The 15840-nt window shown below is 36.7% G+C and overlaps 1 protein-coding gene across 2 annotated transcripts in view; it reads right to left on the bottom strand.

Moving 5' to 3' along the window:
• The window catches only part of scn4ab (sodium channel, voltage-gated, type IV, alpha, b), a 72071-nt gene extending 66709 nt beyond the window's left edge, over window positions 1–5362 (bottom strand). For both annotated transcript variants that reach the window (XM_073942578.1, XM_073942583.1), the window contains exon 1: window positions 5276–5362. The gene's annotated coding sequence lies outside the window, so the exon portion shown is untranslated. The remainder of the gene's footprint in view (window positions 1–5275) is intronic.
• Between the last annotated feature and the right edge of the window lie 10478 nt (window positions 5363–15840).

The raw sequence follows: 15840 nt of genomic DNA, 5'->3' as shown, positions 1-15840 counted from the left end.
AACACTACAAACTTTAAAATACTATTTATGAAAATACTTAAATCACAGATTAATCCAAATGCCCAACACAAGCAAGCTGCGCTCCAGACCAGCTCAGCTCGATGACGTATCATGTATCTGATAGCAATCGTCTTTTTGAAGAAGCATAACCAATTTAAAAAATCAAGAGTGTGATGTAACTGATGTGTTTTATGTCGTAGAATAAAACGTGAAAGTATCTTGAGTTTGTGTTAGCCACAGACCTTATTTAAGCGATTTTACTGAAACCCCATTCAAAAAACCCATTGACTATGGGACAAGGGAACCGGAACTGCTAAAATGCTAATTCGCTTTCGGGTTTTTGCATACAAATTGACTTCATAGTTTCTCCACTCTATTGTTACTTGAAATAAAGGGCTGCCATTAACTTGTCTTATTAAATTTCATGATCAAGCCCCTTCATATGTTGCAAATGCTCTTACTCCCTCTTTCATAATCACTCCATGTCTCTTGGAAACACTGGGCGTTTTAAATTGTGCTTCATTCAGGTGAGTGGGCTTGATAAACCACCTGTAGAAACTGACACTTTATCTAGACTCCATCTTTCAAGAACTCAATAATTAAAACAAGGTTTACCATAAATGTACCACAATGATGTTGCACTGCTTGTTTTAACCTTAAATAACTCTTGCATATTATTAAACCTTAAATACCTCTTTTGCACAATATTCACCTGTAATACCTCTCTTGCACAACATCCTGCACAACATTGTTCAGTCTCATGTAAAAGTACTTGCTTAGCCTGTCTTATGTGTTTAGTTAAATATCTTATAGTATATGGTAATTATAGGAAGTTCATAATAGCTTTTATGTCCACTGTTGTGTGTTGTATTTATGAATCATTTATGTAGCACCGTTGTCCTGTGAGACACAACATTTTGTTCCTCTGTATATCCACACATGCAGCGGAATAACAACAAAGTTCAACTTGACTTTACTTGACTTTTCTTTCCGTACATCTCTAAGATCCTTGGACAGGGCTTGGTTAACTTTCCCTTAAAATCCTTTCTGTTCCATATTTCTTTTGTTAACAACTCTGATAGAGTAGTGGAGGGTTTCTTTACCTGATAAAAGCATTTATGTCAACATCTATTTTACATTTACGTAACTGGATGTATTTACTTGGTATTTATTGTGCTATAATAAAATAAAAAGACAATTACTTAACAATATGTTAAGCAGTAGTAAGATTTATACAGTCTTACAGTTATAACTGCCCTTTGAGGCCAGCTATAATGCTAAACAATATTACAGCACATCTTCTAACCAATCAGAACCAGGTATTTCAACAGACCATGGAATACATTTCTTTAAGGTGACCACTAATTTACATGTACTCATTGACTCTTCCACAGCAACTTTATATGTTGCTCAAACCTGCCTTCCACACACATGCACACATGTACTGTACATTACACCATGGGAGTTCAGCATGTCTGTAAACATAGTCGGGAGGGCCGGATGTCTCTGGAGGTGAATATCTTTTGCTGAGAGACGGAAGAGGAGACGGGAATGCCGGCTCTAATGGCCAGATCAAAGTGAACTTCCTACACTAGTTGTACATGGAAATCCTGCAGTGACATAAAACAGTCGCTGTCATGAAGTCAGTTTTAAATGTGAACCTGATTCTCTATCTCTTATCTGACTCAGAGCATAGAGAAAAAGCTTGCGTATAAACGTTTATGGTCAAGAGTTGAAACATCTCCACAAATAAAGCTTTGCCATAAAAGATGAACTCTATATTCATGCATCAAGTTGCCTAGCAACAGTAAACAGTCTACACTTAGCGTCATGCCAAAACCAACTCTGGACGTGGTCAAATCACTGTGACATGATGTGTAGCAGCTTGCAAATTGAAAGGTTTCAGACTGTCTGCTGTAAAAAACTTATAGATATTCTATCTGCAAAAATCCACAAAATCTAAATTATTAATATCTTAATTTGACATTTTCTGGTGCACTCATTCAATATCTTTTATTATTAAATTAAAGCTGAATTAAGGAGGCATAATCACGTTGTTCTTGTCTGTCTGTCTGTCTATCTATCTATCTTTTACCTATCTATCTGTCTGTCTGTCTGTCTATCTGTCTGTTTATTCATCTATCCGTCTGTCTGTCTCAACATTCTCTAAACTCTGAGTACAAATCTTAAAACTGTTTGTTGGATTTTCAGAACTGTATTGCATGTCTGCAAAATGTAGTTACTCCCTCAAAACATTTCATTCATGTTTTAAAACCTATTTATTGTGTCAGTAATTTGGCCAAGGCCACCAAAACATAAAGTGTATTTGTCATTGTGTGAGCCACACTGATCAAAATGATTAGTTGTTTTTTTCACCATGACAGTCACCCATGGAAATTGTCACCATCTGAAATTGTTCAGAAGAGTCAATACTTAATAGAATCAATAAGAAATGCAACTCTGAAGTGAACAGTAAGCTAATTGTTTAGAGATCTAAACTTATTGTTTTGAAAAATAGTTTTAATTCAAAAAAACTGAAATACTAACTAAAAGGAAAATAACACTACTACTAATACTACAACTAAATACTACTACTACTACTACTACTGCTGCTACAAGAAGAAGAAAAAGAAGAAGAAGAAGAAGAAGAAGAAAAAGAAGAAGATGAAGAAGACAAAAAGGAGAAAAAGGAAAAGAAAATTAGAATAGGAAAATAAAAAAGAAGAAGAAATGCTGTTCAAAAGTTTGGAGTCATTTTTTTAAAGTATTTCTTGCAAACAAAAAAGAAATAAATATTTATTAATATTACTGAGTTGCATAAAATTGTGTAAACCATGATAGATGAGATGGAAAGTTCAAAAGAACAGTTTATTTTTTATTTTTTTTGTAATTTGCAAAAAAATAAAATAAAATAAAAAAAGAAGTAAAATGTTTTTTTTTTTTTTTTTTTTATCAAGCATTCTTGTCAAATAAGAATCTTCTTATGTTCATTAAAAATCATTATATATAAAATATTACAATCCACACACATTTCCCTTTTATACCTTTAAAAAATCCAGCAATTTTACATTTTACCCAAACACTAACAAAATGCGACTTTTGCCTCAATGTTGCTTCTTCTATAGCAGAGATAGGGACCACTGGCCAAAGTTGGCTTATTGTAACCTGTGATTTGGCCCACCAAAGGCAATTGCCTTTAAAAAAGACCGCCATTTCTAATTTGACATAGCCTATTATCTTTATTTATTTATTTATTTTTTTTTTTTTTTTGCTACAAAAAAACATTTCATTCAATTAAATGTTTTAAATGAATCAGATTTTTAAAAATGTAAATGATGTCACTGGAAGAATAGAGGACTATTCAAAAGACATCGGTGAGCAAATTAAGGCAAAAACTAGTGTAAAGCCATTCTGTTATAAATGAGATTATTTTTACTGTAATAAAAATTCATTAAACAAAAGTAAAAAATGCTGTTTTATTTAATATAAAGTAATGTTTTCTAGCTATTTTTAAATATTATTAAATAAATTAAACTACCAATTGCAACTAGCCCCAATCAAGTTTGGTTTTTGGTCCTGCATAAGAAAAAGTTTGGGCACCCTGTTCTATAGGCTCTCGCATAAATCAAACAGCCAGTAATGATGAGCTGTCTGAATGTCAGCTGGCACACCTGCCAAAGTCACTATTTCCTCTCATCTCAACTGACGGTTCTCAGTACTTCATAGTATAATTTGTGTCAACCAAGAGAAAACAAGAACTGATCCATCGCAAAATTAGCGGCACGGCACACTACAAGCCAGGCCGTCATCAGGAGGGACCAAAGAATGTTGTCCAGACCCCTGTGATTATGGGACAACTAAGATCCACAATCAGGAATAACACTATTTTTTTACAACAGCTTGTAATGAGGGAGACACCTTAGGCATGCATGTTATGACATTACATGGCTTCTGCCTATTGATGCATTTTTTTGTACAGAATACTTTTGATTTAGGAGTCTTGAATAATCACAAATTTGATTGCATTTTGTTTTTGCACTGGAAAGCTGTGGTGAAGCATCAAAATAAAATGGATTTCAGACATTTTTCCAGACAGAATCAAACATAATACAAAATTAAATGTATCAACTATTAACACACATGCCAAATTTGCTAGAATGACAATAAAAACAGATAGTTCACCCAAAAATGAAAATTCTGTCATCATTTATTCACCCTAAACTTGTTCCAAACCTGCTAAAGTCTCTTCTCTTAAACACAAATGAAAGCATTTTGAAGAAAGTTGGAAACAGGTTGACGTTTACTTACATATTTGTTTCTGACTGTGGAGGTCAATGGGTACTCGTTTCCAACATTCTTAAACATACTATTTTGTGTTTGGAAACACTTCAGTGTAAGAAAATGATAATTAAATATACATTTTTGGGTGTCATTTCTCTTTATAGAGAAAGCCAACCCATTAAGTTGTATACAGTATATATACTGCAGACAGTTGAATGAAACCAAACCATGTGTTCACAGAAAAAAGTTGCCATCAGTTCCCTTTTAAACATTATTTGTTAAGTGGCAATTACTCTTCAGAGAATTAAGTTTTTTTCAAACCTGAAAAAAACTTAATTTACTCTTAAAATTAGCATTTTTCTAAGGCTACTACTTGTAAGTTGAGTAATTTCCCTTTTATGTCAATTAATGTTATTTTCATTTCCTTTAATTTGAAAAAAGTGAACATAAATATGGAAGTTTTGGAAAATGGCTAATTTTAGAAGAACTTTTCAGATGGCACTTAAAGGTTTTTGCTTCTGAACTTCATATGTAGCCTATGTATGATACATTTCATTCAGCAGCTGTTTACTTCAAACGCTGAAGGTGTAAAAATATTAACACGTGACTGTCTTAAAGAGCACTTAACACAACCCATAAATGGGCTCAGCAGGTGGATTTTTGTGTTTACGTTCATCTAAACCAACAATAGCACGCAGAACATGTCTAACAATAACAGAAAGAGAAAACACTGAAAATATTGAATTGACAAGACCATATAAGATACAGTAGGACTTACTTAGCCCAACTCAGAAGTTGTAAAGGCTCACAAAAAAGTACGACAGGTAGGCTATTGCGCTCACGTTTTAGGACCAACATAAGATTTATAAAAGCTTTTTTTTTCCATAACCTGAAATATGCCACCTTATTCAACGCCATATAATTCAATAGTAATTACAACCAACACACCAAACGCTGTTTCAAGTATAGGACAAGTATACGTTAATTTTTTTACCTTTCTCAGCCAGGAAAAAGATTTCCTTTTATCCTAGGTCCGAAGGTTAGTGTTCCTTCAAATCCAAGCCGAAAGTTTTGCTGCTCTGGGAGAAAGTCCAGGCTCCGGGCAGCTGTCGCTTACGCACGGGTGTCTTGAATGAAACCTGAGAAACGCCTCAGGTAGGATCATCACTTCGCCTCAAACTTCTGACACTCTGCCAACTTCTCGCAACTCTCACACTCCTGGAGGATAAAAGCCGGGTTATGAGGACTTAAAGGAAGATTTCAAGCACGATGGTAATGTTTATGTTGACTATACCTTTTCATACCGACAGTAGTGAAGATTTTTGCACTTCAGGCAGTTCTTCCGGTTATTTCATTCTGCAGGTGGATGGAACATAAATCGTTTTAATAATGCAAATTAAATGAACACACGTTTAAAAGTATGTATGCATATATCGAATAAGTCTATTATTTCACAGGCCATCTGCGCCATGTCGAAAGATTGCAACATCACGATAACCTGAAGTGAGGTATTTATAGAATATATATTTTTATAGATCGTATTTTCTTTTTATAGACAGACTAGCTTATTTATTTATTTATTTATTTATTTATTTATTTATTTATTTATTTATTTATTTTAATCATAAGGAGCATGTGGCGATGGAGCACAGATGCCCGTCTCTCAAAATAAAATTGCACATGCGCACGCTGAAGATTGTGGTTTTAATCCCCTACCTAAAGGTAGACTAATGCTTGATAATTTAAAGCCCGCGTGAACCAAAACTGCTGAGACTTCTTTCTGTAGCCTATGTTGATGTAGCCTACTGCCACCTGAAACAGAATAATGAGTAAGTTTCTTTTTGAGCATCATTCTTTTTTCATCAAACTGAGGCCGTCAAACAGACGTCAACAGAATAGGACAGGTGTCTTGACATTTTATTCTACCCATCAGATTATGCTACCAACACTGTGTTTAAATAGTTCTGAGGTTGGGGTTAGGGATTAGGTAGGTTGGGGCGATAATACATATCAAATTACATAAAAATTTACACTGGTAGCAAAATCTGAGGGCAGCATGCGAGTCATCAAAATGTGCTACCTACTTTTTGAATGGAAGGACACTGCGGACATTTGTAGGACACTGACAAAGTAGAACAAATCGACAGAACACCGCCACTACAAACAGAAGCAAAAGGTCAATTTTTGATTGAAGATTACCAAAACAAACATTTTGTATGCAGTGGATTAATGGCACAGATTTATTGTTCACTTAAAGACTAACAATGTGCACTAGCAAAATAAACATTGAGAATTATGATTTCACTCTGACTTTAATGACCTCCCTGATATGTAGGCTAGTACTACTACTACTACTACTACTACTAATAATAATAATAATAATAATAAATAATTCCTTTCATTTACATAGCGCTTTTCTGGACACTCAAAGTGCTTTACACATTGGGGGAAATATCTACATCCACCACCAGTATGCACAGGGGTGGAATGGGACAAAAATTCAGCCCTGGCACTGTAGCCACATCAGCCCACATTACTACACCGACACAGCCCCACCCACGGACACGCACATTCACTATTTATTTTGGTGAACAGATGGTGAAATAATATGACATTCTTGCCAGATTTTGATTACGTCTGGGTAACCTCGGATTGGGTCGGCCCATCTTGAAATTAGGTGGCCGTTGCCGATTGGGCCAAATGCTTAACATTTATGAATATTCTTCTTCTTTTTTATTATTATTTTTTTATTATTTATGTTTTTTATTTATCATCATCATAATATCACATCTAGCAAGAGATAAAAGCTGCCTGCACGTAAAAAAAAAAAAAAAAAAAAAAAAAAAAAAACTGACCGGCCCACATTTAAAAATTGGTCCGGCCTTTCTGCCATTTGCCAGAATTGCCAGATGGCCAGTCCGCCCCTGAGTATGCAGCAACAACCTGGATGATACGACAGCAGCCATAATGCGCCAGACCACACACACCAGCTGATTGGTGGAGAGGAGATAATTATGATATGGAGATGGTTAGGAGGCCATGATGGACGGAGGTGAGTGGGCAAATTAAACCAGAACTCTCTTTCAATTAACATTTTGGGATTTCACAGAGAGTTGGGAACTCGGTTTACCATCTCATCCAAAAGACGGCGCTCACTGAGCAGTATAGAGTCCCCTTCACTATACTGGGGCGTTATGACCCATACAGACTACAGTTTGAGTGCCCCCTGCTTGCCTCACTAACACCACTTCTGGGAGCTATAGTTTTCCCATGTGGTCTCCCAGGTACTGACCAGGTGCAGCCCTGCTTGGCTTCAGTGGGTGACCATGTAAGAGTTGCAGAGAGCTAGCTACCAGCTATTATAGCTCAAAAGAGCCCTGTCCGCACACACATAAAAAAATACTATAGTACTTTGTAATAAATACTGTAGCGATTTTAAACCACACAAAAATAAAACGGATTTATTATTATTTTCTTACATTTTAATTTTATTATTGTTATAATTCTGTAGTTGCAGTGGTAATACAACACCTTATATAGCGTAAACAAATGACCCAATACTGTAGTTTTGGTATATTTAGGTATATTATACAACATTCATATATTCGTTCATTTTCCTTTGGCTTGGTCCGTTATTTATCAGGGGTCATTATCAGGGAGCTAGTTACTAATCATAGAACCTTTAGTGTTTCAGTGATAAACAAATCAGTGTTTTTAACAAATGTTCAAGTGGTCAGTTTTAGCATGAATGCCTTCAAGAGAATGTAATTTACCAACTCAGTTCATGCATTTAGTTCAGAAAAAGTTTTGAATTAACTTTATGAACTTAGAGTTTATGTGTTATGTGTTATGCAAATAAGTAAAATAACATTTTTGTACTGATCGGTTGAGTGAGTTATTCAGTGACTCACTAATAATAATAACACAAAAAGCCACTCACTTTCCCTATACGCATTGTTACAATGAAACACGCAGAAAGAGTCAATAAAATCTGACTCGTTCAGATTAATCAAAATATAGTTAATGGAGTAATGGGTTTCATGAAAGCTGACTACTGCATATACAGATGTGAAACGAATGTGTGTAGTCTATTATTGAAAGTATATGCAGGCTTCATAAAATTCTACTAAACAGATGGGTTCTGTTCACTTGCGCCAAGTGGCTCTTGGTGCAACTGATTCAACTGCCCTGAAAATACAAAAGCACATATTCATATGGTTCACGATGTTCTATGAGGAACTGCATTAAGTCATGCTTTCTGAGTATCCGAAGATGAAAACAGGAAATTAAAAAGAATAGACAGTATTCATACACAAGACCAGATCCTCTGTTCCCTCTCTTCATTTGACTTGTGTGTGTATTTCCAGAGAATTTCTGGAAGAGGATTAATCTGGTGCAGGATTTAGCCGACACAAAAACGCCTTGTGGAAAATGAGCTACTTCGTACAAAACAATAGTGCATTCAGACTTATAATTCACAATGAAAACTCAGTAATGGACTAGAGACACCGAAACGTCTGTGACATGATGAATTGCTGTTCAGAATTAATTTGATACTGCTGGAGAGGTCAGCTACATTGCACTGTGAATTTTCCCATGGCGAATTCTGTAGAATCTTTATGTATATGTATGATTGAATGGTGTGACTGATAATGCATCTACAACGGTTGTTTAAAGGTGTACAGTATATTGAGATATGACTACCAGACTTGAGCTTGAACTTCTATTTCAGACAGAAACTGTAAATCCACCTGTCTGACCACCTGTCATTTCACCCCATGCTGACAGCACAACAGCTCTACCTACTGGTCAATTTTAGTAATTCACTAGAATACAATATTCAAAGGGATAGTTCACCCAAGACTGAACTTCTGTCCTTTTCTCACCCTTCACTAATTCCAAACTGGGTTGAAATTTTTTCTTATGTTGGACACAAAAGAAGATATTTGGAGAGAACTGAGGGGAAAGAATGAAAACTGGTTAGCACTGACTTATATAGTATTTGTTTTTCCTACTAATGTAGTCAATGGTTACTGCTTTTTAGCTTTCCTCAAAACTCATAAAAATTTGGAACCACTTGAGGGTGAGTACATTTTCATTTTCATGCGAATTAACCCTTTAACGAATTAGATTTAGAAATTAAAATGTACTGATAATTTATAGTAATTTTTAGGAGAACATGCAGGATATTTCTTCATAAACTGGACTTTCATGTTCAGTGGTTGGATCTTCCAAGTTTCAGTGCAGCTTCAAAGAACTCTAATCCAGCTGAGGAACAAGGGTTTTACCTAATGAAACAATCAAGAACTTTGTTAAGAATTTTTATATATTCGTGCTATAGGTGAATTGGATGAACTAAATTGGCCGTAGTGTATGAGAGTGTAAAACATATGTTTAAAACATGGAATAGTTGCTGGTTTGTTCCACTGTGGTGACCCCTGAAAAATAAGGGACTAAACCAAAGGAAAATAAATGAATATGAATATAAATATATACACACACAGTATATAGGATTTGTCATTTTCTTAAAAACATTACAATTTATATACTTTCCAATAAAAAAAAAAAAATCATTTGGCACTATCCAATTAAACTTGGAACGTCCACAATACTGAGGAAAAATCCAGAAATATTTATCTTTTCTGCTTGTTTGCACTTTATATTGCCTCAACTGCATGTTAATGTTTTAATTTTCAATGAATATTGAGATGTGTGTTTTATAATTTGCTTATCTTAATTGTACCTGCAGTGAAAATAAAAGTTCGACAACAGATAAGGAAAATCCCGTCAGCCATATTTAGAGCAAGATTAAAAATGACAATGTTCACTTAAATAACTTTTCTCTTTTTATAAAATCAACAACAGATATGTTAATGCTGCCCTCGTGTGGAGCATAGTGAAAAATACACAGTTTGGATATTGGTAAAAGTAAAAAGCTATAATACATAAAAGCATTGCTGACCACAAATAAAGTCTAAAAAATCATTTTTACATTGTACATTTCACAAGAAATAAAAGGAAATAGCAAGTAATACTTTGAATTACAGAAATAGCATTTACTTTTAAAAGACTCTACAATAATCTTGGATTCTGACGTTTCTTCTAATATTTTAGTGTTTTTTATGTATTATGTTGCTTAATTGAGTAACAACAGTACTAACAAGTACTAGAACAGTAGCATTTTTTGTTATAATTTGAGGAAATGTTATTATATTTGAGGAAACTGTTGCTGCTGCAAAAACACAAAACTGAATTAATAAGCAATGAATGTAAATATAAAATCACTATTTCTTATGTAAACAATACTATTTCATATATACAGTAGCACAGTTTTTGTCTTGTTTCTACAAGAAATATCTTAATATTCTTAAATCAAAAAGCATTTTTGACAAGCAAAAAAATATCTTGTTTCAGAAATAATACGTCAAAATAAAATGAGTTTTTCCTTAAAACAAGGAAAAATAATCTGCCAATGTGGAAGTTCCTAGTTTTAATCTAAAAAAAAAGTCTTAATACTAAAGTTTTCTCTTTAAAATAAGTTTACTGTACTTGTTGTAAGGAAAAACTCACTTAATTTTTTTTTTTTTTTTTTTTTTTGAAAAAAGAACAATTTTTTTGTCTTGGAAATGCTTCTTGATATAAGAACAGTTGATTTTTTGCAGTATGACAGAATGATGATTCAGTACATACCGACTTATATAAAGTTCTCAACACACATACTTACATCCTGTAAACGCTCTTCTCCTCCTACTCTGTCAGTGAGTGTTCATGTAGACTTAACAACATGAAACCAGAGCCTGCATCTCAGTGTCTAGAGACGGACATCCCACAGAGGAAGACCTAGAAAGAGCGGATGGGAATCACAGCAAACAGAAGAGGCTCATGGTGTAGGATTCACAGTACTGTCTATAGATGCAAACAGACACCGGCTGAGTTATAGGGGTTTACACACCACCCCTGCTGTCTCATGTGGTTCACTAAAGGTTTCTGGGATTTACACCACAGCTGTAATGACAGACGGAGTATGAAACTGGAATTTAACCTAGACTGAGCACTGGCATAGATGCAGATTAGAAAGTGGATTACTGGATTCTTCTTCATACCTTTTAACGAGTTTTCATCTGTCTGCGTGTTGATGTTGAGCTTTCTGTCCAGTTTTTCTTACACAGATTCCAGTGGAAGCTTTTTTCCCTTTTTGCTGTAAATAAAGATTCTGTCATTATTTATTAATCCTCATTTAGCTTTAAACTTGTATGTCATTTTTTGTTAATGAACACGCTGCTCCATAAAGCAAAAGAATAATGTAAATTAATACAATTATATAATTGTTATAATAATTATTTATTCATTATTTATTTCTTATTGGCTTAGTCCCTTTATTTATCTGGGGTCACCTCTGCAAAATGAACCGCCAACTTGCTGTATACACCATATGTTTTACACAGCGATGCCCTACCAGCTGCAACCCAACAATGGGAAACACCCATACACACTCACTCACACACATACGTACTGCTAATTTAGATTATTCAATACACCTATAGCGCACGTCTTTGGACTGTGGTGGAAAACGGGGCACCTGTAGGAAACCCACATGAACACAGGAAGAACATGCAAACTCCCCACATATGTCAACTGATCCAGCCGGTGCTCGAACCAGCGACCTTCTTGCTGTGAGGTGACAGTGCTACCCACTGAGCCACTGTTTTTGCCCACAGTATAATTAATATAGCTAAATTAATCAACCAATTACGACATAATTTCAGGCCAAAACAAAGTTCATTTGAAGATTTAAAAATATGCATTCAAAAGAATTACAAGTGATATTGAACAATTTTATCATTGTAATTTATTTATTTTTATTCAGTGGTCACTTTGTCATAAAAAATTATTATTAAAATAAATGATTAAGAAAATAATAATAAAAAGGAAAAATACATTAATTCAGCAAAGAATGTTAAATTAATCTGAAGCAGCAAGACAAATGTGACGTTGTTGCAAATATGTATATATTATATTTCCTTTAAATTTTCCTTATTAGCAAATCATATTTGAATGATTTCAAATGAGGATCAATAAACTTTAGAGTATGTTAAAATACAAATGATCATTTATAATAAAATTAAATAATCATTTTAATAATATTAAATTAATCAATATAACTGTGAAGTATAAATATAAATTGTTTATATAATAAATAAAATGAATACATTTTAAAGAATTTTAATAAATGCCAGTTGGCGTTTCAGTGTGTAGTTTGCTATTCTCGCCGTGTTGGCGTGTGTTTCCTCTGGGTTCTCCGGTTTCCACCTGTCCAAAGATATGTGCTATAAGTGAATGGAATAAACTAAATTGGCTGTAGTGAATGAGAGTGTGTGTAAATGTTAGAGTGTATGAGTGTTTCCCTCTACTGGGTTGCAGCTGGAAGGGCATCCGCTGCGTAAAACACATGCTGGAATAGTTGGTGGTTCATTCCGCTGTGGCGACCCCTGAAAAATAAGGAACTAAGCCAAAGGAAAATGAATTAATGTATTTTTGGTGAAATGAATGCTTCCTTGGTGAGCTTTAATACAGCAGCGTATTATTTTTCATAATGTAGGTTATTCCATCATCATTCCATAGTTGTTTGAAAAGGTTAAACCGGTGAACACTTCTCCTGTCTCCTATTGTTACTAGTGTCTCCAGCAGGCGCCTCAGTGACAGACCTCAGAGGTTAAAAAAGCAAGAATGGCAAGCAGTTGCTGCTCATAGCAAAACAATACACAAGGTGTTTATCCCCAACAATTCCCTTGATCTCCCGAAACTCACGGAGTCTGTCAGAAAAACTTCAAATCTAAACAAAGGGTAATGGATATAGAAACATCAGTAAGTAAACTTTCTTGATTATTTTCATTACACTTGCTGATTTACTCAAAATAATGAGTTATATTAGATTGTTGTGGCACATCTACAAAACATCAGCTTAAAGGGATTGTTCACCCAAAAATTTAAAATGGAAGTCTGTGGTTACAAAGTTTCAAAGTCTGGATGTGCGGATGTGTGTTCACCTGAAAAAAAAAAAAAAACCACACAAGGATTCAAAAAGTGAGCAGTTTTTCATTTTTGGGTGAACTATCCCTTTAATATCCCTTAAATGCATACCCAAAAAACTCCTCCTGTTAGGATTTACTGTAGTCACATGATGAAAATTTGTGCTAAAAACTTGGACAGTTATTTTTGCATCTGACCTTCTCGCATGTTCATTCAGATGCAAAAACATGTAGGGGAAAATCATTTAAATGGCTGAGGAAATGACATTTATTATTGTTTATGGTTGTCAGTTGATATTTGCAGCTACTATATATATATATATATATATATATATATATATATATATATATATATAAACATATATATATATATAAATATATATATATATATATATATACAAACATATATATATATATAAACATATATATATATATATATACATATATATATATATATATATATATAAACATATATATATATATTGTGACGAGCGTCCCAAAGGATCATCAGCGTCGCCCAGGAAACTAAGGAGAAACACCTGCAAGCCCTCAACTCAGACTGATCGGCCCCAGCTGCAGCCCATCAGCCGGCTTGCATTTAAACTGCAGCAACACAGCAGAACGGGGAGAAGTCTCTCCAGGAGAACAAGCACTAACTCGCTCTCTCTCTATTTTCCCAGACAGCAGCTGAGAACCTGCCGGAACCACAGAGGCACTTCAATAATCCACTGTCACACTGGGAAAGGAGCACAAAGAGCACACAAGCCACCAACCTAAATTCACCACTGAAAGAAATCTTTTGTAAATAAACCACCCTCCGGGGCACTTATATGAGCTCTCACTTGTTGTGTGATTCTTCTCCCCGTGACATCTGGTGGAGAATGCGGGCAATTACAGAGAAGAATCACAGATAAGCGATCTCCTACCCCACACCATAATTATTATTAGGAGTATTTAAAAAAAAAAAAAAAAAATTTTTTTTTTTTTTTTTTTTTTTTTCCCTCCAGTTTTGGTGAACGGCCCCCGGTCCCCTCCCAGTATGGAAGAGATTCTCCAACGGCTCACTGAGGTTAGCATCCGCCAACAACAAATTGTGGAGCACCTTGCCACCCGCCAGGGCAATACTGAGCAGGAACTCGCTGCCTTCCATGCCGCTGGCGCCCAAAGCATTCCGCTACCAGACCCCCGTGCCCAGGCAACAAAAATACTGCCAAAGCTCACTCCTTACGATGACGTGGAAGCTTTTCTGCAAATGTTTGAAAACACAGCCCATCGTGAAGGATGGCCACCCGAGGACTGGGCTCAGGTGTTGGCCCCCCTGTTAACCGGCGAGGCCCAACGTGCTTACTTCTCTCTCCCTACGGCCTCAGCAGAGAGGTATTCAGATGTAAAGAGAGAAATCCTGAGCCGGTTGGGATTGTCCTCAATCTGTGCAGCCCAGGGTTTCTTCGAATGGGAGTATAAACCCCGAGCACCAGCCCGTGCCCAGATAGCAGAACTCACACGATTGGCACACCACTGGTTGTTGGAGGGCAGTCCCACAGCGGAACAGGTAGCGGAACGTGTGATCGTGGATCGCGTGCTTCGAGCTCTCCCTCGCTCACACCGACGGGCGGTCGGTATGAGGAACCCCATAACCTCCCTGGACCTGGTGGAGGCCATCGAATTGGCGGATGCAACCCAACAACGGGATGGAGGGGAGCGGATGGTGCCGTTCCCCCGGAGGGTGGTCCAGGAGCGACGCACACCAGAGGGTCCCTCACGATCAGTCAACAGGCCAGCAGCACCCTCTCCACGAGATGAGCCTATGCCATCTGCGGATCCCCCGCAGCCTGGGCGAGGATGGTTGGCAGGCTGTATTGTTCACAGTGACCCACCATATGGAACTCCTGAGGCCGACATCAAGGTCAATGGAAAACCGCTTCGGGCCCTTCTTGACTCAGGCAGTGCAGTAAGTCTGGTTCAAACTCATCTCCTACCCCCACGGAGAAACACAAAAACATTCCTTCCCATCACCTGTGTCCATGGGGACACCCGACAAGTTCCGGCTCGACGGGTGACAATCTCTGCAGCCCCGGGGGCTTGGTCTATCGAGGTGGGACTTGTGGAGGACCTCCCGGTCCCAGCCCTTATAGGAAGAGACTGGCCGGGGTTTGACCGCCTGCTTGCGACCACAATGCAGCCTGCCAGCCTTCAAGTAAGCCGCCGAAGAAGGAGAGCCAGCCGAGGACCTCATCAGCGGCCTGCACTGGTAGCCACAGACAGCGGGAGAGACGGTAAGCCCCCTCCCCAATCTTCTAATCTGTTCTATGATGTGTTCCAGCAAGTAACGGGAGGGAGCTCCTTTGCTAAGGAACAACGGGATGATGACCGGCTGAAACATTGTTGGACCCAGGTGCGTGTCATTGAGGGCCAAAGACACTCAACCATCACCCCATCCTCTCCCGCACTTTGTAGTTCAAAATGGCCTGTTGTACTGCGTCGCACAGCGAAGGGGGGAGGTGAAACAGCTACTTGTGGTGCCCCGTGC

This window comes from Danio rerio, chromosome 3, assembly GCF_049306965.1.
Source record: "Danio rerio strain Tuebingen ecotype United States chromosome 3, GRCz12tu, whole genome shotgun sequence".
NCBI classification, from domain to species: domain Eukaryota; kingdom Metazoa; phylum Chordata; class Actinopteri; order Cypriniformes; family Danionidae; genus Danio; species Danio rerio.
This window is presented reverse-complemented; position numbering and strand designations above follow the sequence as displayed.